A 26,264-nucleotide genomic window follows, 5' to 3' on the forward strand; every position below is an offset into this window, starting at 1 on the left:
TGATACGTTTGACTCCAGACTGACGGGCTGAGGACATTTGTGACATCTGAATAATTTGCATAAACTAATGCTCACTTAATTCTGTTGTCAGACAAAGGGCTGAATAAAGTTCAGCTGAAAATGTAAAATTAGACTAGGTTGCTTTGTATAAGCTAGTGTTGGAAAGTTGTAGGGCGGGCCCGGGAAGTGTGCAGAGTAGCAGAATTTTAAAAAATGGTTTGCCAATACATGCATTGAATTGGGAATTTATGCAATTAGCTAAATTTAAAATTAAAATAAAAAATTATAGAAACTGGGGAAAAAACTGTCTTACAGGAAGGGCACAGGTCAGAGGGCATCTTCTCCGCCTCTTTACTGCCAGTCCCAGATTTCCTCTTTTTCAGATTCTATATTCACATTTTCTTTAATTCTATGCCTGCAATTCCCATGACTTCCTCCAACCTTGTAGTTACCTGCTTCCTTTTCATCTAAGTGAGACCCCATTTGCATTGGGTGATTGAAAGTGAGCAGCCAAGAAACACCCAAACACAGTAGGAAGAAAATTCAGATAATACAGACAGACACCAGGATCTGTGCAGACTGAGGGTCTTTACTTTTACATCATATTGTCTTAAGAAAGTCCTGCATCGTGTATCTTTAGCGACTCGGCCTGATTTGGTCATTTCTCCACAGGTGGCAGGAACAGGCTGAGTCCAGTTTATCAAAGGCTAGGCTGAACATTTCCTGCCATATAAAACTGGCAAGTCATCACACTGATTTCAATTTGGGCTTTAATTAAGTAGATTTCTTCTAGCTAGATGGACAAGAGGCTTATTCACACTGCCTGGAATGAGCGTGTGGTATCTAATATCATGAAAATTGGCATTATTATGTAGTAATTAGAGAAAAAAGCCTAAAATATAATTCAATTCAATTCAATTTTATTTATATAGCGCCAAATCACAACAAAAGTCGCCTCGAGGTGCTTCATAGATACAGAGAAAAACCCAACAATCATATGACCCCCTATGAGCAAGCACTTTGGCCACGGTGGGAAGGAAAAACTCCCTTTTAACAGGAAGAAACCTCCGGCAGAACCAGGCTCAGGGAAGGGTGGGGCCATCTGCTGTGATTGGTTGGGGTGAGAGAAGGAAGACAGGATAAAGACATGCTGTGGAAGAGAGACAGAGGTTAATAACAGATATGATTCAATGCAGAGAGGTCTATTAACACATAGTGAGAGAAGAAGAAACACTCAATGCATCATGGGAATCCCCGGCAGCCTACGTCTATTGCAGCATAACTAAGGGAGGATTCAGGGTCACCTGGTCCAGCCCTAACTATATGTTTTAGCAAAAAGGAAAGTTTGAAGCCTAATCTTAAAAGTAGAGATAGTGTCTGTCTCCTGAATCCAAACTGGAAGCTGGTTCCACAGAAGAGGGGCCTGAAAACTGAAGGCTCTGCCTCCCATTCTACTTTTAAATACTCTGGGAAATATAAGCAACAGCTCTCAACCTCCTCTATAGACTCTGCGAGCAGGAGGTTCTTATTCGCAGCACATCTGAAAGTTTAATCATTTCGAGGGCAAAGCAGATCACCAGCTGCCCCTGCACCACATTATGGCCAACTTCACATACACATTAAGCAACAAAAAGTAATGACCAGAATAATTATTTCTCAATCTCCATCGAATTTAATAAGGCAGCCCGATGTGTGGTTCCTTTGAAAAACAGTTCCCAGGGATGCACACCGGCTCTTTGGGCACGGAGCAAATCGATGACACCAAGGAGGAATTCAGCTGTAAGGATAAATTTGACCCTGACGGGCTCGTCGCAGCTGACTAGCAGTTATCCATCTCTCACATGTAAATAATGCAACTTTTTTTTAATTAGTTGAAAAGTGGGAAAATAAAAAACAGCATTTTTCCCACTATTGTTTGTGAACTGGGGATTTTCTGTGGGGGTCTGTGGTTGATGCTTATGATAGAGAAAATGACGAGTTCACAATATTGACTTTTATACAACTTGTTTACATCCATCACTGCGTTCTCATGACTGAACGTCTGGTTTCTGATGGGAGACTGAAGCAAGACTAGCGTGCTAGGCCAGCTAGCATCGGCTCTGATTTTAATGCTTTGAGATAAGTTAGCATCTCTGCTAGCATTAGCAAGCAAACAAAAGCACAGGCGATGCTTCCAGGGGCAGGCTCCACCAGCACTTTCAGATTAGCCTTTCTGAAAAATGTATTTTGCTAATACGCCACCTTCATTTTTAGTTCTGTTATAGATACTGACAGGTAGCTGTGTCACACAGCCCTCGAGACCTGACGCGCTCCCAGACTTTGTAGTTGACGCTGAATCAGGTGACCCCAAAACGTTATCAAAAGAGAAAGTCTGACGTCTAATCTGAAAAGTAGAGATGTCCGTCTTCTGAACCCAAACTTGGAGTAAAATACATTTTACTCAAATGGTCACTTCATGAAATGTGTGAGGTAAGCCTTTGAAGATAGTATGATTTGAAAAAACAAATTAAACATATACCAAGCCGTGCACTCTTTACAGGAGTGCCCACGTCTGCTGCAGTCTGAGAAAGACTCAGACTCCGTTCTGAAAAGAACAATGATCTCGAAAAGGAATGAATGGAGAATGAATTTGCATTTTGATTGATCAAATCGGATTTCTGTCTGAAATCACACACACACACACACACACACACACACACACACACACACACACACACACACACACACACACACACAAATAACCATAGAGTTCAATATTTCAGGGCATGAAAAACACATGGCACCAATACAATGAAAGGCTAATGATAGTGAAGCACTACTCAGATTTCTGCAGCCTTCATTTAATATCTTTTTATGAGACAGGCTTCATAATTCAGCCCTCTGGGTTTCATGTTTCACTGTCCAGCACGCCAGCAGTAGTATTTAATGGAATTTCCAATTTAAGGCTATTTTTCATGGCCGTAATGGATTTTGTGAGAGAAACCTCAATAATAAGATACATTATGGTTGAGAACGGCGTGCTGCCAAGGTGAGCGCAGGCTCAGCTCTGGACTGCTGGCAGCCTCTGGGACCAAATTTACCGTCACACCGGCCTCGGTTATTAGCGCCACATTTATAACACAGTGGGAAACACTCTCATTTATGGTGGGCTCTTATTAAACTTAGATCCTTCTCCAGTAAAATACTTCTGTTACTATGCAGATGTGACTGAAGCAGTGTTATGAAAATTAGAAAACCACAATCAGTCCATAACGTAGGTATTTTGGGTTTTTTTGATCAGAGAAACTGAGGAAAAAAGGTTTGTGAACAGAGAACAATGTGAGCTCAAGGTGGAACAAAACAGTAGAGAGCATCATGAAAGGAGTAGGACGACAACAATAGATGTTCAGGACAGTATTCAGCACCGATTCTTTGGGCTTCAAAAGCACTTCTGCTTTATCAGAAGAAGAAGATAAAGGATCACATAATGATTTTTTATTTGGTCAAACCTGATTGATGGAGTGTGTGAGTCTCACTGGTGAAAATTATTGGGTTTGGTGATAACACCTCTTTTTGTTGCTCATGAAACAGGGCCGGTTACGAATAACCCCGACTGAACAATCTAAGTCCGGTTTTGTCATAATCACACAGTCGCCTCATTAAGCAAATGTTATGTAAACTCAGTTAGCTCTGACGTTGTCAAATGTCTGTTCTTGGGTTAGAGGCTTTGAAAGCATCTGATTGTAAAGTAATTAAATTTGACTAAATTCCAAGTGCTGGACGTCCGTGGATGTTGTTTCTAGGCTAAACTTGTTTGAGAAGTGAACGCTTTTCAATCTATTACAAAGACTGGGATACAACCTTATCCCACCCATCCCACTGTTCATGTTGAACATTTAGAGATGTCTAAATGTTAAAATGCCATCAAAGTTTGTTTAAATATGGTTCAAAGGTGAAAGTTTAGTAGACGAGATTCAACATGCAGAGCTTATTTGCAAGCTTCCAGTTCTGAAGCTTTAATCTCAGCCATCTGTAAAAGTCACATTTTGAAGGCTTTTTTTTGATGGGTTGAAAAACTGTTTCTAGCCACTGGATGCATCATTTTGCAGGATGAATTTGTCGCATTTATTTCTTGGATCAAACTTCAGTTTTTTGATTGCTCGCATGCAAATAAACAGATCTGACCAGTCAGACTACTGCATTTGGAAACAAATGAATATTCAATGATATGGAAATAGTAAAATAATACTATTTTACCTCAGACACAAAGCTAGGTGTTGCTCCGGGTCAGTCTCTGAAATTATTCATTCACCTACTCAGCTGTGGTCCCAGTTCTGCCATCAGGAGCTCAAACTGGCCCACTGACATCCTGCAATACAGTAGCGTGAAAATGTGTTGGTCCCCTTTCAGATTTCCCATATTTGTCACACTTACATGTTTCAGATCATCAAGCAAATTTTAATATTAGTGATTTTATTGATTAAAGGAGAAAGGTTCCAAACCTACCCAGTCTTCTGTGAAAAGTAATTGTCCCTCTTGTTAAGTGTGATCAACCACGTTTCCCTTGAAAGCTGTGTTTACTTTCACTAAACACACTCAGGCCTGATTACTGGCAGAGCTGTTGAATCAATAAATCACTTAAATAGAAGCTGTCTGACAACAGAGCCCAACAGACACAACAGTGCAATAGAAAAGTGCAACAATGACAGTGGGTTAGTGCGAAAGACTGACTACTGTGCAAAAAGTAACTTGATGCACAAAGTTGTGTGTGTGTGAGTGTGTGTCAGTTACCGAGTGTTCAGGAGTCTGACGGCTTGGGAGAAGAAACCGTTCGACCCGAATGCTCCAATGCTTGCCAGAAGGCAGCAGGGTGAAGAGTGTGTGTGAGGGGTGTGTGGGGTACTCCACACCGCTGGTGGCTTTGCGGATGCAGTGGGTGCTATTGGTGTTGGTGATGGAGGGAAGAGAGGCTCCAGTTAAGGTCAAAGTTTATGATTCAACAATAAGAAAGAGACTGAAAAATGTAATCCATGGGAGAGCTCAAGAAGAAAACCACTGCTGAACAAAAGAACACAAAGTGTCATCTTGTGGACGTACGTAAGGACCCAGCGAGACCACCACATGATGGTATTTCATGTCGTCCGATGAAATGCCACAAAGTCCTTACGTACGTCCCGTTTGGTTCTTTTGCCATCAGAATTATTGTCTGAAGGCCAAGAAAGATACCGGATTTACTTTACCAAGTGGATCATCTTGCCGTACTGGTCCATTTGATTGACCTTTGTTTTTATTGTTTATTTATTTTCTTTTATTTTCAGTTGTTACAGACAGGACAGACATGACTGGGGGAAAGAAAGAGAGGGAGGGAAAGAAAAACAGTGGGGAAGAGGAACGGTGACAAAGGGCACAAAACAAAAAGAAAAAAAAGGGGGAGCAAAAAATACATATATATGTATATATTCTCAATATCACCTGGATCAGTTGTTGAGAAAAAAGAAGCGAAAACAAGCAAAAAGAGAGAGCAATATAATAAACAACATCATCGCGATGATCTATGTGAATATAACAGTAAATACTAAATATTAAACATTATTGTGCAGCACGTAAGATCGACAGCGCACAGTGTGCTTTGAGGTAGGAGCCAAAAAGGGTGTAGTTTGTGTGTGTGAGCACCCGTGTGTACACCTGTGAGCATGGACGCGCTTGTTTTTAAAAGGTTCCTTCATGTAATGATCTGCTAGAGGGTGTGGGGGGCCACAGCCCCGTCCAGTGACGTGCCCGTGAGCTCCGCCGGCAGCCAGCTGTGCCAGAGTGACCGAGCCCCAGGCCGAGAGGCTGAGGGCACCCCACCCCCGAAGGGGCCCGAGCGAGCCACAGGCTCCAGGCCCCGATAAGCAGCCACCAAGGAGTGAGCCGGTGGGTACCTGGACGCCCATCCCCGGACACAAAGACCCACCAACACACCGATGTCTGAGGGCGTCTGCCACCGGCAGGGGAAGTGGTGGGGGAGATAGGCCTCCATACCTTGGAGGGCCTGAGATGTCCCCAGAGAGGTGGCGTCTGATACCCGACCTGACATACAGACACAGACAAACAGGCACACACAGATACAAACATCCATTCCCACCCTCATGCTCTCATATGCAATTACTCAACACTCACCCAACGTGGAGACAGACATAAATATACACTGTACACACAATCACACTCCCCAAGCGTACTCTAAGCCCCAGGTCTAGGTAACCTTGCCCCTAGAGGGGGAAACTGCACCCAGACCCAGGAGGTGTTACCCTTTCCCCTGTTGTGGGGACAAGCAGACCGCCCCGACTCCGCAGTAGCAGCATGTCCTGGGTGTGCCCCAGGGCCTCCTCCCAGGGCAGCCACCATGATAAGGTAGTGCGAATCGCTACCTTATCATGGTGGAGGGGTTTGTGTGTCCCAGGGATCCCAGGGGCTATGTTGTTTGGGGGGCTTTGGATTTATTTATATGGAAGACAATTCAAAACTCAAATTAAACTAAACGGTTTTTACCACATACATTTGGCAGATCATTTGTTCTTCTTTTTTAAATGTTCATCATTTTTTTAAATCCTAAAATACACAAATGAGCCCAAAAATACTGAGCCAGTTCAGTCACTGATACAGAAACCTGTCAAAGTGGCCACACCCCTAACCACACTGACTTAGTTCTTCAGTTCAGGAGGATCAGGGGAACATCAGTGTGCACTATCAAAACAAATGCACAGTCCACACAGGAAAACATTACAGCCACGTCATCCTTCTGTCTCTGCCACAGAGTCAGCTCAGTCCTGCTTATTCACAATAACATCTCTTGTCAATAAATATTTCATATGCTAAGACTCTCTCATGGCTCACAACGTTGATTCATTTATTTTTATTAAAACAGACTCTTGGAGTAATCCTGATAAATGTGCTCCCCTCACCCTCCACCCACACTCACACACTGAGCATTTAATTCTTTACCAGCCATGAGTGATGGGACCCTGGGGATGACCTTGCACTGATACACGGGAATAATTGTGTCTGTTCCTCATACCTTACTTGGCTGCTTTCCCACATTTGAGTGTCTTTCATTTTTTAAAGACAACGTGTCAATCCTGATAAACCAGTCCTCTCAGCTTACGTCTGGTTTTTCAGTCCTTAATCTGATGTTATGTTAAAATGTGGTTTGTCATTCCGGGTGATTTAAATATCTGTGGTTGTTGCCTCCCTTCCTGCTCATTTACTTCAGATTCTATCAAACCTGCAAGCAACCCAATCATGACAGTGGTTTCTGTATGGATAATTTTAGTTCAATAAAAACACTCCACTCATCTCTGCTGACTTCCAAACCTCGGACACTGATTGCTCCGTTCCACTAAATTCACTCTCAGTTTTTGAACCACAAAGAAACTTCTTGATGTTTTGAATCACTCCAGCACAAAAACATTTAGATCCTACAGCCAAAGTTTAATGAAGAATTAAGAAGTTTAAAGAGACGGCAGGAAAGCAGATAGGAGGTAGAAAAAAGGACAAACTCCATAATATAGTCTAATCAACATTCAGAAATCCATAAGCTATGCCACTGTTCCTCCACTTACCCTGCCATTTCAGTACAAACCAGAGAGATGTGAGGATTTTTAAAATGACTTTTGTAATAAAATAGCAGATTTAATTCCAAACTTAGGTACTTTGGCTTGGTCTAGATGAACCCATTTTACTGGAAACTCTGTTAAAAATATGTTCTAGGAATCCAGGTGAGGATGGGGAAGCAGAGGCAGAAGAGCCATAAATGAGTATTCTTTCTAAAAGTCCAAAGGTGACGACTCCCCTGGCTGCAATAAGTCAACTGCTCACTGAATTTATAACCTGAGAATCAGTTTATGGTCTAGAGAGAAACTATAATTCAGGCCACCACTTTGTCTCCACCGAGTCAGCATCCACATCTGTACCAAAGTAGACTGTCATGGTTAGCTGCACTGATGGTGGACTAATCTTGCAGACCCAAGTATTTAATGCTGATTATTCAGGGGAATTTATAAAGTCCAAAAATTCAGAGTGAACAAAGAGGGAGCCAGTCAATATCAGAAGAATCTCTGGAAATACAGAGTGAGGGAACACACAGCTTACACAGATGAGCCAACACGGAGCGAAGGAAGACTAACATAATATCCCAGGAAGCGGATTCTGCATCAGGATACAGCATTTTCAGTGGGAGAAATGTTGCATCACTCAGTCAAATGACGGATAAACAAAATCATCTTCTGGAATTTTCTTACCCAGATGACTGAAAGTGGACAATATATACAAGATGTAGTGGCAAATTTCTGTCCCAAGCTTTGAAAAAATAATTCTTCCACTTCTTAATGTGAGCTGTCCAGATGTATTTCTGACTCGTACATACAAACAAATGATGTCAAAAAACTATTTGCTGCTACAGCGCACATTTCCATTGCTGTCCTGCTAACCTGCTACCACACGTGCTGTAATGTTTTCTTACCCGACACAAATTAAACGCGCAGCATTTATTCTCTAACAACATATTATACAAAATCAAACATGTAACATAATAACTGAAACAGTATCAAAAATATTTCTCTATAGACTGGCTCTAACACAAGGGGTAGAGAAGAAACAGATGGCAAACTGACATTAGACTTATACTTACCAAGGAGGACAAGACAAAGGAAGTAAAACCAAATACAAAGTACAAAACACTACCAAAATAAGCAACACGTTCTCACTCCTGAGGCGTAATATTTTACGCTAGTTGACAAATCGTCAACATGTTACGCTTCCGGGCACGAGGGAACATGAGAACCGTTTGGAAACAATACACACATGTTCGTTCATATTACTCAAATCGCTGTGGAAAACACTATTTAACGTCATTAAAGTGCTGGCTAAGGTTAGGGATAAGTTTATGGTTAGGGCTGGAATACATGACTGGAAAGCGTTCTACTGCGGGACCGTAATTCTACTCTATTTCACCCATAACCCGGCACGTACCATAAAAATTCCGAAAGTCACCTTTCGCGTTCCTCAGGTACGCCGCAGGACGTGACAAATCGTCAGGATGTCACACCTCGGGAGTGAGAACGGGCTGAAATAAAACAGGAACTAACTCAACTAAACAGGGGAAACGGATTAACGTGATGCACGGGAACACTGAAAGATGAAAAACAACACTAAGATGAGACTGGATCAGAATGCAACGCAAAAGGGAACTGATGAAACACAAGGGGGACCTAAAGAGAAATAACAAGTAAATAACAAGGCTAGAAAATCAACCATAATGAACCCATGCAAAACATGAGATCAAGAAGACTTTTAAACACATGAGTTTCCTTGTTTCAATATTAAAAACTAAACAAGGCTACAAAACTCAAAAATCATTGATTCCCCAAAACAAAAAGGAATCATCACTTCACAAAATCTCAGAACACTGCTTCCAAGACCAGGGTTTTATCTGTAACACATGATTGGCATGAACATTTTTAAACCACAGTTATCTTCAGTACCAGACTAAAGCTCTATCCCCAACGAAGGGGTCGAGTTTGTTCATACAGACTGAAAGTTATCCAGATTATACATGTGTGGTAATCTGGTACTTCCCATTCTGCATCATGTGCTGTTTTTGTTTTGTTTTCGAATGTAGAAATCTAAAAGCCCAGAGGTAAATATAACTATAACTTACTTGGAATCACATATTCCAAGTTGCACTTTAATGCTCAGGTCACTAAAGTGATGCGTTCCCATTTTGACCATCTGCTCTGACAGTGCTTGACAGACAGACCAACACCAGGTTTCACAACCTGAGATGAGAATCTCAGTTAATTACAGCTGAAATATCTGAGTGGCTATTTTCATCAGGAGACAGACACTAGTTGTTATTAATCTCTGTCTCTCTTCCACAGCATGTCTTTTATCCTGTCTTCCTTCTCTCACCCCAACCAATCACAGCAGATGGCCCCGCCCCTCCCTGAGCCTGGTTCTGCCGGAGGTTTCTTCCTGTTAAAAGGGAGTTTTTCCTTCCCACTGTCACCAAAGTGCTTGCTCATAGGGGGTCATATCATTGTTGGGTTTTTCTCTGCATGTATTATTGTAGGGTCTACCTTACAATATAAAGCTCCTTGAGGCGACCGTTGTTGTGATTTGGTGCTGTATAAATAAAATTGAAATTGAAATGAATTGAAATGTGTTTGCATTTCAAAGAGCCACACACACACACACACACACACACACACACACACACACACACACACACACACACACACACCAGTCCAATTCAGAAGTGCTGACTGGTTTCAACTGGAAAAGAAAATTGATCTGAACAAGGATTGCTTTTCACTGGGTTGCCATGGAAACAAGGTATGGATTTTCGTGTCTGCATCTTCATTTGCAGCTTGTGTATAAATGTATACATACTGTGTTTCTACCAGTCACTTTCCAGTGTAATCCCTCAGCATTCTGATGAATTTACCAATTTACCCAATCAGGGTGTAAAGCTGTTTCCCACTGCCTGCCTGTTTGTGCCGCAGAGCTGAAGAGTGTTTGGATTACTCAGCACCTCTTGTAGAAATGAGAGCTGACTCTTCACAGATGAGCTGCAGGTTGAAAGTTAATAAAAAAAGCATCATGTTGAATAAATAGAATTTGTCTTATTTATACACTCACTGTTCCCCAGCCGATATTCATTCAGGCTCCTCTTCATCTCTATGAAGAAAAATGTCTGGAAACTTTTTACATTTGACATAATCATGTTATATTGCAGAATAATTTCTGTAACCTGCTGTGTACATGTGGGTGTCTCAATCTGCAAACTTTATGAAGTCGATCATTATAGCCTAAGGCTCAGAGTGTTGGAATTAGCTCTAATTTTTCACACTACGATATGATATCATAACACTTACAGGGAAATACCACTTAATTTATGAGATTCTCATAATGCCATTGGTTCCAGACTGTCATACTCAATAAAAGTTTGTGGAAAAAAACATCTTTATCGCAGTGAAACATCTGAGAACAAAGCCTTTTTCCATGATGTCATCAACTATTGGCAGAGAATAAACTGACTGATGTGATTTTTCGCCTTTTGTATGATGAAATCTGGGGGAAGAACTACAGAAGGGCAGCAGTCTTTGCTTCTGCCAGTCTGCCATATACCATAATCCCAACTCCAGTGACTGGATTTTTAATGAAGCTGCAGAGAGATCCATCCATTCTGAGGCCCAGCATGAGATGTGCTGCACACGAGTCCATCTCTTGGATGAAGCCAGTAGTGATACAGCGGGTTCAGTCAGTTGTTCTCTGACAGTAATGTTATCAGCCAAAAGGTGACTTGTCTTGCTTCTTGTTACTTGTCTGCTGTGTGCAGCCACGGTGAAAAGAAAGCACACAGTCTGCCAATCCTGCGTTTCACATATCAGGAAATAACAGAAAACGATCTGATCATTACCAGGTAATAAAATGAAGGAAGAACAATTTCAGATGACCAAGATATATATTTTGTGCCATTATTTAACAAAAATGAATCCAAAGTGTGAAGCAGTGTGGAAACTAAGTGCGCTTTGAGAACCACCAGAAGGAAAAATGTAATTTTTCTGTGTGACTTCTCGTCTTTATAACGTTGCTTCAGCTCGTTGAGGTTTGCAGATTCATGCACAGCTTTCAGCACCCCGCAGCAACAGGCTGAAGTCTGAAGCTGCCGCATGACCCAGTTTCACTCAAGCTTTAGCTCGCAGGCAGATGGCATTGTATTTGACTACATGTAGCCAAATGTTTGGTCTATATAGTCAAGTTTTGTATTTAAATATGAATATACACGGTTTAAGAAACAGTAAAAGGGATTATAATAGATCACAAACCTTAATTATTTCTTTGATAATTAATGTATGAACACTAAGTAACCAACAAATACATACTGGAAATAAAGAATTTTAAATTCCAAACATTTTGCCCCATATTTCTGTCTTTGCCACCGTCACCCAAACTACCAGCCTACTTCAGATTAATAATTTTGTTATAGTAATTACAAATGTTTTCTGTGTTTGGCCAGTCAAATAACTCTTGTAGATACGAGGTAGGGTGACTGTAGGTAGCACGCGTCCATAAATCAGAAGGCTGCTGGTTCATTTTCTTGGCTCTTTATCCATCAAGTCAGAGTGTGGATGTATGTGATTGTTAGATAGAAAGCACTTAAACACAGAACAAGAGCTCATGTGTCAGGAATAGCCAGAGCCTGGACTTTAACTCCATGCACTCTATGTTTAAGACTTATGTTTTGTGTCTGCTGTGGACAAAACTATGTAAATATGTAACCAAATTACTTGTATAGGGCAAATGTCAGTGTTGATAAAACCTTCAGTTTATGCAGTGCTTCAGGAGTCATTTATGTTCTGTACAGTGTTGGGAAGGTTACTTTTAAAATGTATTCCACTACAGATTACATGCCCCGAAATGTATTTTGTAACGTATTCCGTTACGTTACTCAATGACAGTAACGTATTCTGAATATTTTGGATTACTTAATATATTATCATGCTTTTTTACAACTACATGAATGTACTATTGCTGTGTGATTTATTACTATTACTGAAGGCTACTCGTCATACCGACTAGATGCTTAAATCTTAATATAAATGAGTAACAGTAGGTGGACATTAGGTAAGGCTGCACTTTTTGCAGCGATCTCATATAGAAAACTATTCCGCACGTATATAAAACAGGTCCGCGGCTCCGAACCGTAGTAAAGGGACCTCTGGCTAATACGTCGGGTTCGTGTCGGGCTCGTAGCTGAAAACTAGCTTCACTTTGTTGTCTGGGTCAACTTTGCTAGCGAGAGACAGAGAGAGGCGTTGAAAGGCTGCTCCAACTGAACTTATTGTTTCGGAGGAAAACACGAACACAGTGTACAGTCGAGTCTTAATAGTTTACTTACAGCTGGGCTCGTCAGGCACTCTTTTTGGCTGCAGTGGTTATTATTATATTTACATGCTTCCAGCTCCCGTTTCTGCTCGGTGACAGCTCGTACTTTTCCTTTTTCTCCCTCCCTCGCTCACAGACACATCACGGGTATGACAGTCCATTCTCCCTGCAGCACGGACTACACTGCCCATCAGGCTACATGCTTTAGGGCGATGCCTGTAACACTCTGCCTGTTGCCTTCATATTAAATCTTTTTTTTGAGTAATTTTTTAAAATATTTCTTCACATCATTATACTGCTGCAAGTAGAGGTGACATGGGCCGCAAGACTGAGACACAGACATCAGAGCCTCTAGAGCCCCAAAAACAGAGAGGGCATAGCCGAACATATGAAACAGGAAAAGACCGCCGTGTAATCCATTTATTTCAGCAAAGTAACTGTATTCTGAATACCACCTTTTTAAACGGTAACTGTAACAGAATACAGTTACTCATATTTTGTATTTTAAATATGTAACAGCGGTACATGTACTCTGTTAGTCCCCAACACTGTCTGTGTTTAACATTAACATAACTTGACGAGTCGGGTCCAGGGATGGCTGCATGTTCTGCCAGTCTGGTTTCATATTTAGATTCGAGCTGTTTGAGAGGTCTGCCCTCCACAGTCAGGAGATAACGGCTTCCAGGATGAATTATGCAAGATTGAATTTAACATATTGCGACCACCAATCTACTGGGGCTGCTCAGAGCTGTATGAAATGGGTCTATAGAGAGGTAATTCACATTATTGTACAGAGTTGGATATGAAAATAAACTAAATAAATAAATAAAAGAACAATGTGCTGGTAGATTGAGATGTTAATGGGAGGTTGTGTTTAAATGCAGAGACCTTAAAGTTGTTAGGTGGCACAACCAGTCTCACACAACTGTTATTAGGTTTTCGGGGCCAATTGCTCTTTGACCGGGAGGTCTGGGTACAATAACAATAAAGGAACCCACCATTTAAGAAGTGCTTTGCTGTCTTTACTTTGGTTATTCTTGTCTGATTCTGTTGTCTAATATTAAAATTTGTTTGATGATCTGAAAGTGAAAAAATTGCCAAAAAAGGAAAAAGAAATCAGGAAGGGTGCAAACACTTTTTTACAGCCCTGTAAAAATGCAGTCAGGACGTTTGACTTTGATAAACAATACCCCTGTGCTTAGTTAACCTACCGCCCATGTATATACTGCATGCTACACAGAGCTGCATGCTACACAGAGCAGGAGCAGGTTTAAAAGATGAAACACTTTCCCATCATCACTCTTACATCTCTATGTGTAACCGGGTCATAAATAACATATTGTTATAATTACACAAAATGTGTTCTAGACCCCGAACCGTTCCTTTTCCTGACTCCTGGTACCCCTTTGGCCCCTGTGGGAGAGTGTCAGTTTTGACCGGCGGTCATAGGTTCTGTCCAATAATTAGTGATGTGACGTTCTGTATCGAGGCTTCGAAGCTTGTGTCGAGTAATTGAGGGAGCGTTTCCGCGATGCGCGTATCGAGGCTTGCTTCATTTATGGGAGGAGCTGAAAATGATGACGTCCGAAGCCTCGCTGCCCGGCTGTACCACGTGACTGGTTCATAAAGTGGTTCGAACTTTGCCGCGAGATATGACAGCGATATAAACCCCTCAGACTTCATTCAAAAATGTGGGTGTTTGATGGAGAGTTGCGGTTAGTGAGAGTTTGGAGACAGTTTGGAGGTTTATGAGAGTGAGGAGAGAAAGTCAGGAGAGAATGGAGCCAGCTAAGAAGAGGAGGATGTCCTCCCCGTGTGGGAACATTTTGATTTTATTCCTCCCAACAAGGTATGTAAATTTCTACAGAAGATGTATTTTCATAATACTGATGGTGCAATACAATTTATGTTAAGCTTTCTTTACTTTTGTACAAGGTGAAGTGTTTGCTATGTGCCAGGGAGCTGGGATATAACAACAACACCTCATCCATGCTTAGGCACTACAGAGCTTTGCATGAGAATAAGGGGGACACCGATTGTGGAGCAAGACTAGGTGAGCCATCAAATGCAATGATAATATAGCATGCAGTAATGTTACTAAATGATATAACGATATTATACAACTGTTATAAGTTACGTGTGATATTTATATTTGTGCTTTGTCTTTATTGTCTTTCCTCAGAACAATCTCAAATAGATGAAGACCTGGTTAGCATGGTGATTGAGGACTCCCAGCCATTTAGCATTGTGGAGGATAAAGGATTTAAAAGATTTGTTAAATCATTAAATCCTAGCTATGTTCTCCCCACTAAAAAGGTCATAAAAGCAGTGAAAATTTAGTTTTTACAGAATAAAATGTGAACAGGCAGGACTGAGGCTCAAAGCCTCAGTGTGTAGCTGTCCATACCTCAACGTTACAAAAGCACAACTATTGTCCACACCCCAACCACACCTCACCTCACAGTAAATGATCATTTCCATTTTAAGCATTTCCAAATAATCATTTTCCATACTGCCAGTATAAATATACACAGTATACTGCATCACTACAATATACATGTTTTACACACTCCTTTTGTTGTTGACATTTACAGGCTGTGTGCAAAAGGCCACACTCTTCAAATTCATGCCAACTAATATTTTTACGCCCAGTAGGTGTCCTACTAGAGCAAATGAAGCTTCAAGAAGCTTTGCGCTGGGATGAACCAATTGGATGAAAAGCTTCAGTGCTTCATGAAGCTTCATCTGCCCATCACTACCAATAATATGACGCGAGACTGGAGTAAAAGACATCCATGGATTGGCACTTTATTAAAGAAGGAGCATGACAACAGCACAAACACTAACTACAACTAAACAAAATGGCTTCCTTTTATACTCTACCTTTTCAGGTGAGCATCCGGAATAGCCCAAGTATGGGGGTTAACTAATCAACACGAAAACATAACCCTCCACACAAACAAACATACAATAACATTAAAGCACATAACAAACATATACATATTTCCAACACGTACTATAAACAAACCAATAACATAAGCTTCACCCATTACCAGTGGCGTGTGTAGAAAATTTTTGTTGGGGGGGCCAGGTAGGGGCACAGATTTGGAGAAGGGTGGCAGATGTAATTGGCCGATAATGTTAAAAAAAATTCTACCAACCGTTAACCATAATTCAATAAACCTAATAACCGAATGCGCTTTTAACTCTTATTAGAATGAGATTTTAACCACTACGGTGCAAAGTTTTTAGATACTGCGTTGATAAAGTACAAGAGATACAATCAGTGCTTTGTCAGTGTTTATTCAGCATTCAAGGAGAGCAGTATTTTTACTGACATATAGTGCACATATGTTTTGGACAAAAACATTTTTGAATATTAAAATACAAACATTTTTAACATATAATTGGCAAATTAGCCAATGCCAATGCAAAACTTTATCTGCCTATTAAAAAAAGAAAATAATCTTATTACAAACTGGTGTTTGATTTTGAAACAGGAAAAAAGTGGGGAAACAACTGAAAAGACCAACATTTGAATAAAACCTGAAAGCAAGTAAATACTTTCTATGCTGCCTTATGATAAACTTTGGTAATATTGACATATAAAGAACAACACTGGCTGATGATGAAATACAGTCAGCTGGCATAGTGACACTGCCAGTATTAACCTGCAGGGCTGGACTGGGACAAAAAATTGGGCATTTTGACTAGAGACCGGCCCACCAGGTATTAAAGCCATAAAGCCTTTGAATGAAAACAAATGCTGTTGTGACAGTGATGTACACTGTCTTGTTGGTATATATATGATTTCTATACATTTTACGTCAGATAAAAACTTTGTTCGCAAGATTCAGATAATTATTTAATAAAAGCTAGATATTTTAAATGAGAATAAAAAAGAAAAGGTTTTTTTGTGCCCCCCCTCTCCCTGTTAATGCCCTACCTGGCCCCCTGGCAACACTTTGCTAGACCCGCCCCTGCACAGTTACCAGCTGTCAGCTAATTAGAAAAGGATCCTGGTGTTATTTGTCTCTCAGAAACAGTTCATAACTTCAACTCATTCATGTCACCTAAAAGGTAAACCTGTTTCTCCATCACCTGTTCAGCTCTGATGATTCAGTAAGGACATCTCCTGGTTTCATCTTCATGTTTCCCTCTCACTAGATATTCAAACCGATATCATGACAAGCAGCTTTTACAGCTGTGGCTCCAGCAAACATCAGCTGATACTAGAAATTAATATAAAATAAATTCTAACAACAGCTGATCAAGTTTAAACGTGCTGCTGTTGTTTAGCGCGACATCCGCTGGTTTCCTCTTTCTGGCGCAAAGTGGACGATAAATAAACAAGAGGGAAAAGCCGATCAGCTGATCATTGATCAGTTTCATGATTGAAGTAGCAATAGGAGAGGGAGGGAGAGAATGAGAGAAGAAGAGGCAGCTGTGCAGCGTAACGACGGAATAACTCAAGGTTTGTGTCTTTTTTTCATTATAGCTAAAGTCCGGGACAAACTGCGTCTCTTCTCAGCTCAATACGAAACGTGTAACATTTTCTTTGAATGAGGGACCATTCCATTTTTTAAGGAGCCGTTGGCAACTCTACTAACTAACATTATGAATAAAATAAAGTTCACTATCAGTAAAATCATAGCACCCACCCAGCTGTATAGAAACTCCGTTACAACGAAAATAAACTCCACCTAAACTTGGTTTATATCTGACCCAGATAGACTGCAGATCATAACTTCTTACCTGAAGTTCAGTTCACCTGACACTCGGTAAAACAGTAAAACACTGGAATTAATGTGTATATATAATAACTTTAAACTCTGCTCAGTTGCACAAGTCTAGATGAGGTCTTCATCAGTCCATTCCTCTTCTACCAACCGTGGTTCTTTTGCTGGCTTTGATCAACACTCGATCCCTCTCCAATAAGACGTTTCTGCTCAAGGATTTCTTCTCTTCTCATGAACTGGATTTTATGTTCCTGACTGAGACCTGGCTACATGCTGGTGAGACTGTGGCTAACTCTGAGCTTCTTCCTCCAGGCTGTTGTTTCTTCAACTCTCCCAGGTCTTCTGGTAAAGGTGGAGGCCTTGCCTGTGTTTTTAAATCAGTTTATGACTGTCATCAGATTTCATCTTCCTCCTTTTCCAGCTTTGAACTGCAGCTTTTTAAACTGAACTCATCTACTCCATTACTGTGTGCAGTAGTGTACCGTCCTCCCAAATTCAACAAGGACTTTATCAGTGAGTTTGGGGAATTCTTATCAGGACTTTCAGTAGATTTTGATCATTTTCTTATTGTTGGCGATCTGAATATCCATGTGTGTTGTCCATCTAAACCTCTGGTTAGAGACTTTGTATCACTGCTGGACTCTTTTAACCTGACTCAGTGTGTGTCTGGCTCCACACATGAGAAAGGTCACACACTGGACCTCGTCATGTCTCACGGCCTGAGTATTCACGTCTCTGAAATCTGTGAGAGTGCGTGTATCTCTGATCACCTTCCTGTTCTGTTTTCTGCCACTGCACAATGTTCTGTTGCTGCAGTCAAAGCTCCTTCACACCGCCACCGGATCATCAATACCCATGTACCATCCCAGTTCTCTGCTGCTTTCAACAACTCTGAGCTTTCCACGGTGGACTGGATTGACTCCCTGTGTGCAGAAGATTTAACTGCTCTTTTTAACTCAACATGCACTTCTATTCTGGACTCTATCGCTCCCCTAAAATCACTCCGTCCCAAAGCTCACGCTGAACCCTGGATTACAGACTCTGTTCGTGCTCTCAGGCGCTCCTGCAGGTGTGCTGAGAGAAAGTGGAAAAAGGACAAGCTGCAAATCTCCTTCAATATCCTGAGAGACTCTCTTTTAACTTATCAGAAAGCTGCTAAAGAGGCTAAGTCCTCCTACATATCTAACCTGGTCAGCAGTAATGTCCATAAACCTCAGACTCTGTTTCGTGTTTTAAACTCCATTGTTGATCCTCATACGTCCACCTGCCTCACACCTTCTGCCACCCTCTGCAATGACTTTTTATATTTCTTTGTTAACAAGATTTCCTCCCTGCAGTCTGCCATTCCACCTCCACCTTTCAATCCCTGTGTTTCTCCCTCGTGCCAATCTGCCTTTAACCAGTTCGAGCTAATCTCTCTTTCTCAGCTGCATGAAACAGTCTGCAAGGTCAAGTCTACCAACTGTTCCACTGACGCTATTCCCTCTCGTCTTCTGAAGCAGGTCCTGGACTCAGTTGGACCTGTCCTTCTGGTCCTGATCAATGCCTGTCTCAGCTCTGGTTGTTTCCCAACACTTTTCAAGCATGCTGTTGTTCAACCTCTCCTTAAAAAGCCTAACCTGGATCCATCTATACTCTCTAATTATAGGCCCATCTCCAATCTGCCCTTTCTGTCCAAAGTACTGGAACGAGTTGTCCTCAGGCAGCTCCAGTCATTTTTAGACAACAACAGTCTCTATGAGAAGTATCAGTCTGGTTTTAGAGCTCGTCACAGCACTGAAACCGCCTTACTGAGAGTTTTTAATGATTTGCTTCTAACTGTAGACTCTGGTTGTGCTGCTGTCCTAGTAACCTTAGACCTGACAGCAGCCTTCGGCACTGTTGATCACAACATACTGTTATCCCGCCTAGAACACTGTGTCGGTTTGAAAGGTACTGTTTTAAAGTTTTTCCAGTCCTACCTGGATAACAGGAGTTTTTCTGTTCACCTCGGTGAACTGTCATCTCCCAGAGCCCCTTTAACTTGTGGTGTACCTCAGGGGTCCATTCTAGGCCCCCTGCTGTTTATTCTGTATTTGCTCCCTCTGGGCGATGTGCTGCGCAAACATAACGTGTCCTTCCACTCCTTTGCTGATGACATTCAGATCTACCTCCCTCTGAGGTTAGACTGTAAGGACTCTCTGCAGCCGTTATTCTCCTGTCTGTCTGACATTAAGACTTGGATGGCTCTTAACTTTCTACATCTTAATGAAAGTAAAACTGAAGTCATTGTGTTTGGGCTTCCTAAAGACCCCAACCTTTCCTTTGATTTTATGGGACTCCTAACTTCCGAATGTACTTCCTCCATTAAGAGCCTCGGTGTTACTTTTGACAGTGCTTTTAAATTTGATAAACAAATCAGCTCCGTAGTCAAGGGATCTTTTTATCATCTACGGATTTTAGCTAAAGTCAAGTCCTACCTGTGCAGGAACGATCTAGAAAGGGTGGTCCATGCTTTTATTACTTCACGGCTGGACTACTGTAACTCTCTTTATGCTGGTTTAGATCATTCCTGTCTGCATCGCCTCCAACTGGTGCAGAACGCAGCTGCTCGCATGCTGACCGGTTCCAAAAAGAGAGACCACATCACTCCGGTCCTCTGCTCTCTCCACTGGCTCCCAGTTGCTTTTAGGATTGATTTTAAAATTTTACTGCTGGTTTTTAAGGTTCTTAACGGTACTGCACCTCCTTACCTGGCAGAGCTTCTTAGCATTTACCGCCCCAGGAGATCTTTGAGGTCAGCAGACCTGATGCTTTTAGATGTTCCCAGGTACAGATTAAAGACTAGGGGAGAGAGGGCTTTTGCTGTGGCTGCACCCAGACTGTGGAACAGTTTACCTCCTCACATCAGACTCTCCACAAGCCTAGGAACTTTTAAAACTGCTCTTAAAACTCACCTCTTCTCATTGGCTTTTAGCAAGGTTTAACTTATTGTTTTAACTTATTGTTTTACCAGTGAGGTGTTTTATGTACTTGTGTTTTATTGTATTTTATATTTGTATTTTATTGTACAGCACTTTGGTCAGCCTTGGTTGTTTTTAAATGTGCTTTATAAATAAACTTGACTTGACTTGACTTGACTTGGACTGGCGGCCGCCTCGGGTGACGGGTCTCTCCTCCTGCCTTCCCTTCCCTCATCCACCTGCTGGCCTCTGTGGAAGCTCCGCCATAGCCACCACCAAACAACTGACTTATTTTTACACATCCGCCAGCATCTGGCCAATCCACCACTTCTCATTGTTCATGCCGTTACAAAAAAATAAATAAATAAGTCATCAGCCCACCAGGCAAATGCCCGGTATGCCCGATGGCCAGTCCAGCTATATTAACCTGTTAATCTTTCGCCGAAAAATTGTTTTCTGTGGTGCCTCTTTCGTGCTTGGCTCTCCTACCTTTGCTAACATGATGCTCATAGTGCAGAAGCCTATGCTGCATTCACTTACACTCGGATATCTGAGCTTCACTGTGAAAACATAATCGTACATTTGATATTTCATTGAATTTTTTTGTTTCAGCTTCGGGGTGGCACCTGGGGTGGCCAGTCTGGTTGGGGGGGTGGCCTGTGCCCCCCCAGGCCACCCCGCTGGACACGCCACTGCCCATTACTATACAAATTAAAACCCTCTTTATCCACACTCCCTAACCTGGCACACTGGTCTGCTCCAAGAGCTCTTAAACAGGTGATTGAGCCGCTGTCACTCTTTTGCGCCACATCCTGCAAGAAGCAACCAGGACAGGTGAGTACCTTTATAAGTTCTCATTTCACATATATTTAGGTTATTGACAAATGATTAACTGCAAGCAGCTCTAACTTTGGCTCTTCTCTGACACAGGTAGGATGGCCAGTCCCCCTGTCTCTTCACCTTCACAAGCTGTCAATTTAATCGTATGTCAAAATAAACCTAATAAAAGACTCCATAAGAACTAATGTGTTTTTCTTTATTACCCTACTTTAAATTCCCAATCCAACAATTAATCAATAACAATACCAACCAGGTAATGGAACCCCTGGTCTCCATTACAGAGAGGTTGGTGCCATTTCTTTTCCAGCACTGTACAACACAAATATACTGTATATTTAGCCACCATGATGATTTTGATTGTGTGTTTTTAGTTCAGTTATTGTCATTATTATGCCTGTCTTTGCTAGATGCTGTAACAGTGTGTTCACACCGAACACGATAGACGCGACCAGAGCGTCAGGTTTACATGTAAAGTCAATGGAGGAGCACGATGAAGCACGACTGGGGGTCCCGTGAAAATTCAGAAGCAGATTTGCGTCGCGAAAACGCGTTGCGCGACTGATGAAGCGCGAATAAAAATATGCGCTGCAGTTTGTGCATTCGCGTGTTTCGCGTCTACCGCTCGAGTTGGAAAAATCTGAACTCCAGCGTCCAATCAGGAGCCTGGTGACCAATGTTCCCTCTAATTTTTCACGTGTCTGAGCGAACACACAAACTCCCTGAGCGATCCCTTGGACCACTGTGAGCGACATCAGACGTGTGCACTGTGATCACGCCACCATCTAATCCATCCAAGTTACATGGTTTATTAACCCTTTGAAGCCGGTCGGAGCAGGCACGCTCTTTTTTGCGTAACTATTTTTAAATCCCGGTAGCACTGCAACCGCATAAGCTAGTGCAATAATTTTTTTTGCATATGAAACCGGAGGAGTTGTACTTACATCTTATGCCATCAGCTTGTCCTAAGTCACGGTTTCCTTCCACATAAAGCTTTGCAAAAATTGCATAAAAAGCACTTGCGGGAACAAAAACATAATATTCCAGAAACAGCTTTGCCGATCTGATCAGCTGTTCGTAACACTTCCCACATTGAAATAGACGTCAGCGCGAACGATCGCATGTCCACCATTTCCTGCCCGAAACTGGAAGTGACGTCATTTTCGCGGAAAATGTAGTTTTTTACTTGTAGGCCTTAAGAGCATATACTGGTGTTTTTATAAGTCATGTTTGACTTTATGCTTTTCTGAATAGTTTCTGGGATGCTTAGAACTCAAATTGCACTGCTGGAAATAGTTTATTTTGATGCACATGCTGTTTTCTTTGCAAATTTGTATCATAGGATTATTTTTCGTTTTTCCTGCAGTATATAAAAAATGGTGTATCTCAAAAATAAAACTATGAAGACACTCAAAATAAATTTCCTGTTGTTGTAAACTATTTTTTGCAACTTTTTTGTATTTAAAGTTTTGAGGGATAAACCTCTTAAATTACTTAAAAGTAGAAATATATGTAAAAAAAACAAAAACGATTTTCAATTTTTTTGTAGTTTATTGCACTTTTTTGCAATTAATGTAGTTACTATGGACTTAATGCATACATATTATTAAAATATGGGCTATAACAGTTGTATTGATGTATAGCAACTTGAAATGCTCCCAAAAATGGCACTACAGCATGTAAAAATATAAAGTAAGCTCTGGCGGACTTGGTTCTATGGTAGGTCTTAAAGGGTTAAAATAATCAAATTACAGCATTTACATTTATGTTAGACTACTTTTAATTAACTGCTTTAGCCCACTTACAATGAAAATGTAAAAAATTCTAGTCATTGACCTGTGTAGTATGTTAACACTATTGGAAGTAAAAATAACTTGAACTCCAATTTCGAAAACACAACTTAATTTTTTTAATTTTTTTTTATAAAGCTCTGACTTGTATTATGAGTATGAGTCTGTGGTCTGGGAGAGAGTCCTGTAACTCGCTGTCTGCAAAATATAGTATATAATGACCAATGCTGGGCAATTAATTATAGTTACTTCTTCAAAAAAGTTACTCAGTTTGGCAAACAACAAAGTTTTTTGCAGCTATTTTTTTAAATGCAGCCAAGGCAGTTTTAAATAAACATTTCAAACTATTTACAGAACAATCAGCTGTTCTGCATAGGGGTGCAACGATACTCGTATCGATATTGAACCGTTCGATACAGTGCTTTCGGTTCGGTACGCATATGTATCGAACAATACAAAATTTTTAATTTATTTTATCAACTTTTCTTCTGACGATGGCTTCTGTGTTGAGAGCTCAGTGGATCTGCGTTCGACTACTCCGCCTAGGCTGCACTGTCGAGCGCAGATCCACTGAGCGCAGGGCAAGCTAGCGAGACAGAAGTTTAAGCTCTCCTTGCAACATGGCAAATTGAACCTCCCCCACCCTAATTCGGATCTGGCGTTTGGAACTATTTTGGTTTTCATGTGACGTATGACCCTGAAGGTAAGCGCGTCATGGACAAAAGTAAAACAGTATGCTGGATGTGCCCTGCAATGCTCAATTACATTGGTGGGAACTAGTGCGTTAGCGCAGTTTGCTCATTAACGTGTTGGCCGTCCAGCCCCACGCACGGGGCGATCCGCGGTAGCTCGTTAACAGAGATTTGCCGTGTTGTGGCGTTAACGTCATTTCAACGAGATTAACGCTGACAGCACTAGTGGGAACACAACGAATATGACTGCACATTTACTCCGACATCATCCTAGTGCAAAGACAAGTGGAAGCAGACAAAAACAACAAGCACGCATGCTACAAACTTTACCCGAGTCATTTAGACAGCTGTTAGCACATGATTCTCCTTATGGGGACCTGATATGTTTAATATGCTGCTGAGAATATAGCCCAGAAGAAGCGTATAGTATAGCTTTTATTTTGGAAAGAGCCATTTCTCTGTAATAAACTCTCTTTTCCAAAGATGAGTGATTTCTCGATCAGATTTATTATTTTATCCCTTTGTTGTTTCAGCAACATTAAATTTAAAAACTGCACGTTTGAGTTAAAATATATATTTATAATTTTAATAAATGACAAATTAAAAAGGCATGAACATTTTTTTTTGTATCGAAAAAATATCGAACCGTGACACCAAAGTATCAAACCGAACCAAACCATGAATTTTGTGTATCGTTGCACCCCTATTTCTGTATCAAATCTGATGCCACACAAATTATTTGTGCCACTCCAAAAAATAATTTCTGTCCACTATGAGATAAAGGAGAACAACAGCCTGATACCTGCAGTAGTGATGTGCGGATCGATCCTGAAATATCGATTCCTCTGATACCAGTAATTTATGTTCTAGAATCGATTCTCACATTAAAATATCGATATTTTAGTAATTTAGGGTAAATTTGTAGTTTATCATTAACAGGAACACAGTGGAAAGAAACTATATCATTCGGATTGTCTACATTCAAAGGAACTACTTCCTCTTCTGCCTTTCATAGTCATGTGCGAAATATGGCTGTATAAATGTCTCGCAGCCCCTTGGCGCGCGCACTCACAACAATGGCTGAGCGTAATTGTGCGGACGTATTTTACCTCCACAAACAGCTGAGACGTGGTTTGCGATACATGTGGCAAAAAAGTGAGGTGTTGTGGCCATACTTGCCAACCTTGAGACCTCAGAATTAGGGAGACATTCAAAAGGGCTGTTGGGGGGGGGGGTGATAAATACATTTTACAGTGTTTCTTTATCGGATAAAATACGTTAAATGTCACCGTTATTATTAGCCGGGGGTGTCCAAATTCAGAGGCTGCTTCCACCTGAGGACCCGGCCTTCGCGGTCTAAAGAAAGCCGGGTAGTACGTCATGAGCTCCCTCGGTGGAGTGAAACTCGGCCGTCTGCTCCTTGCTATCTAAAATATAACAGGGCGCTGGAGTAAACTCTCGACCGTCTCACACTTTCTTTAATTAGTTTTCTGTTTGATGTTTATTCAGCTGTGTGAAAACCCCGGAAGAACCCACCCGATGGATTAATAAAGTTAAATTTAATTTAATCTAATCTAATAACTTTAATCTCAGCCAAACCGATTTACTCACGAACAAATAAAACACTGAAAAAGCCAAACAATAGCATTTTTAAGTTATCAAATTGACTTATATATCATGTTTAACCCGAGTAGCGAAAGACCGCGGGGGTTTGAAAACGATGTGTCGGTCGGCTCAGATATTTGAAGTTTACACAGCTACATTCTCACCTGAAAATATGTTAAAAGGTTTTTTTTGCGACCCAGAAAGAGAAATAAGAGTAATATTAAAACTAAGGCGCTGTCGCCATTGTTGGAAACTGGAATTGGCTGGGCCATGCTATGAATTCTGCGATCTGGTTTTTCAATTTTGTTGTCCAGGTGGAAATTCAGGAGAATGGTGGCTCCGGGATTCTCCCGGAAAAATCGGGAGGGTTGGCATGTATGGTTGTGACAACACCACTAACCTTGTCAAACACCTCAGAGTAAATCATATCACAGAATATGACGAGCGTATGTTGAGGTGAAGAGGAGGAGCGGGACAGGTGGTGCTAGGGCGAGACAGACGTCTCTCATGGAGTCCTTTAGTGCTGCAGGTAGGCAAGGTGTTCAAATAGCGCACAACTTCAGTTTTTTTATTTCTATGTGATGAACTCTGCGTTATTAAGTGATAAGAACAAGTAATCTGATGTCCTGTAATCATTATGACGCTATCATTTGAGATACAATAAATAAAATACGTTTTTGTATAAAGTATCAGTATCGGATCAGTATCGTCGATACCACCCTGAATATTACTTGGTATCGGATCGGAAAGGAA

This window comes from Perissodus microlepis, chromosome 1 (assembly GCF_051167445.1).
Source record: "Perissodus microlepis isolate ML-2025 ecotype Zambia chromosome 1, ASM5116744v1, whole genome shotgun sequence".
In the NCBI taxonomy this organism is placed as follows: Eukaryota; Metazoa; Chordata; class Actinopteri; order Cichliformes; family Cichlidae; genus Perissodus; species Perissodus microlepis.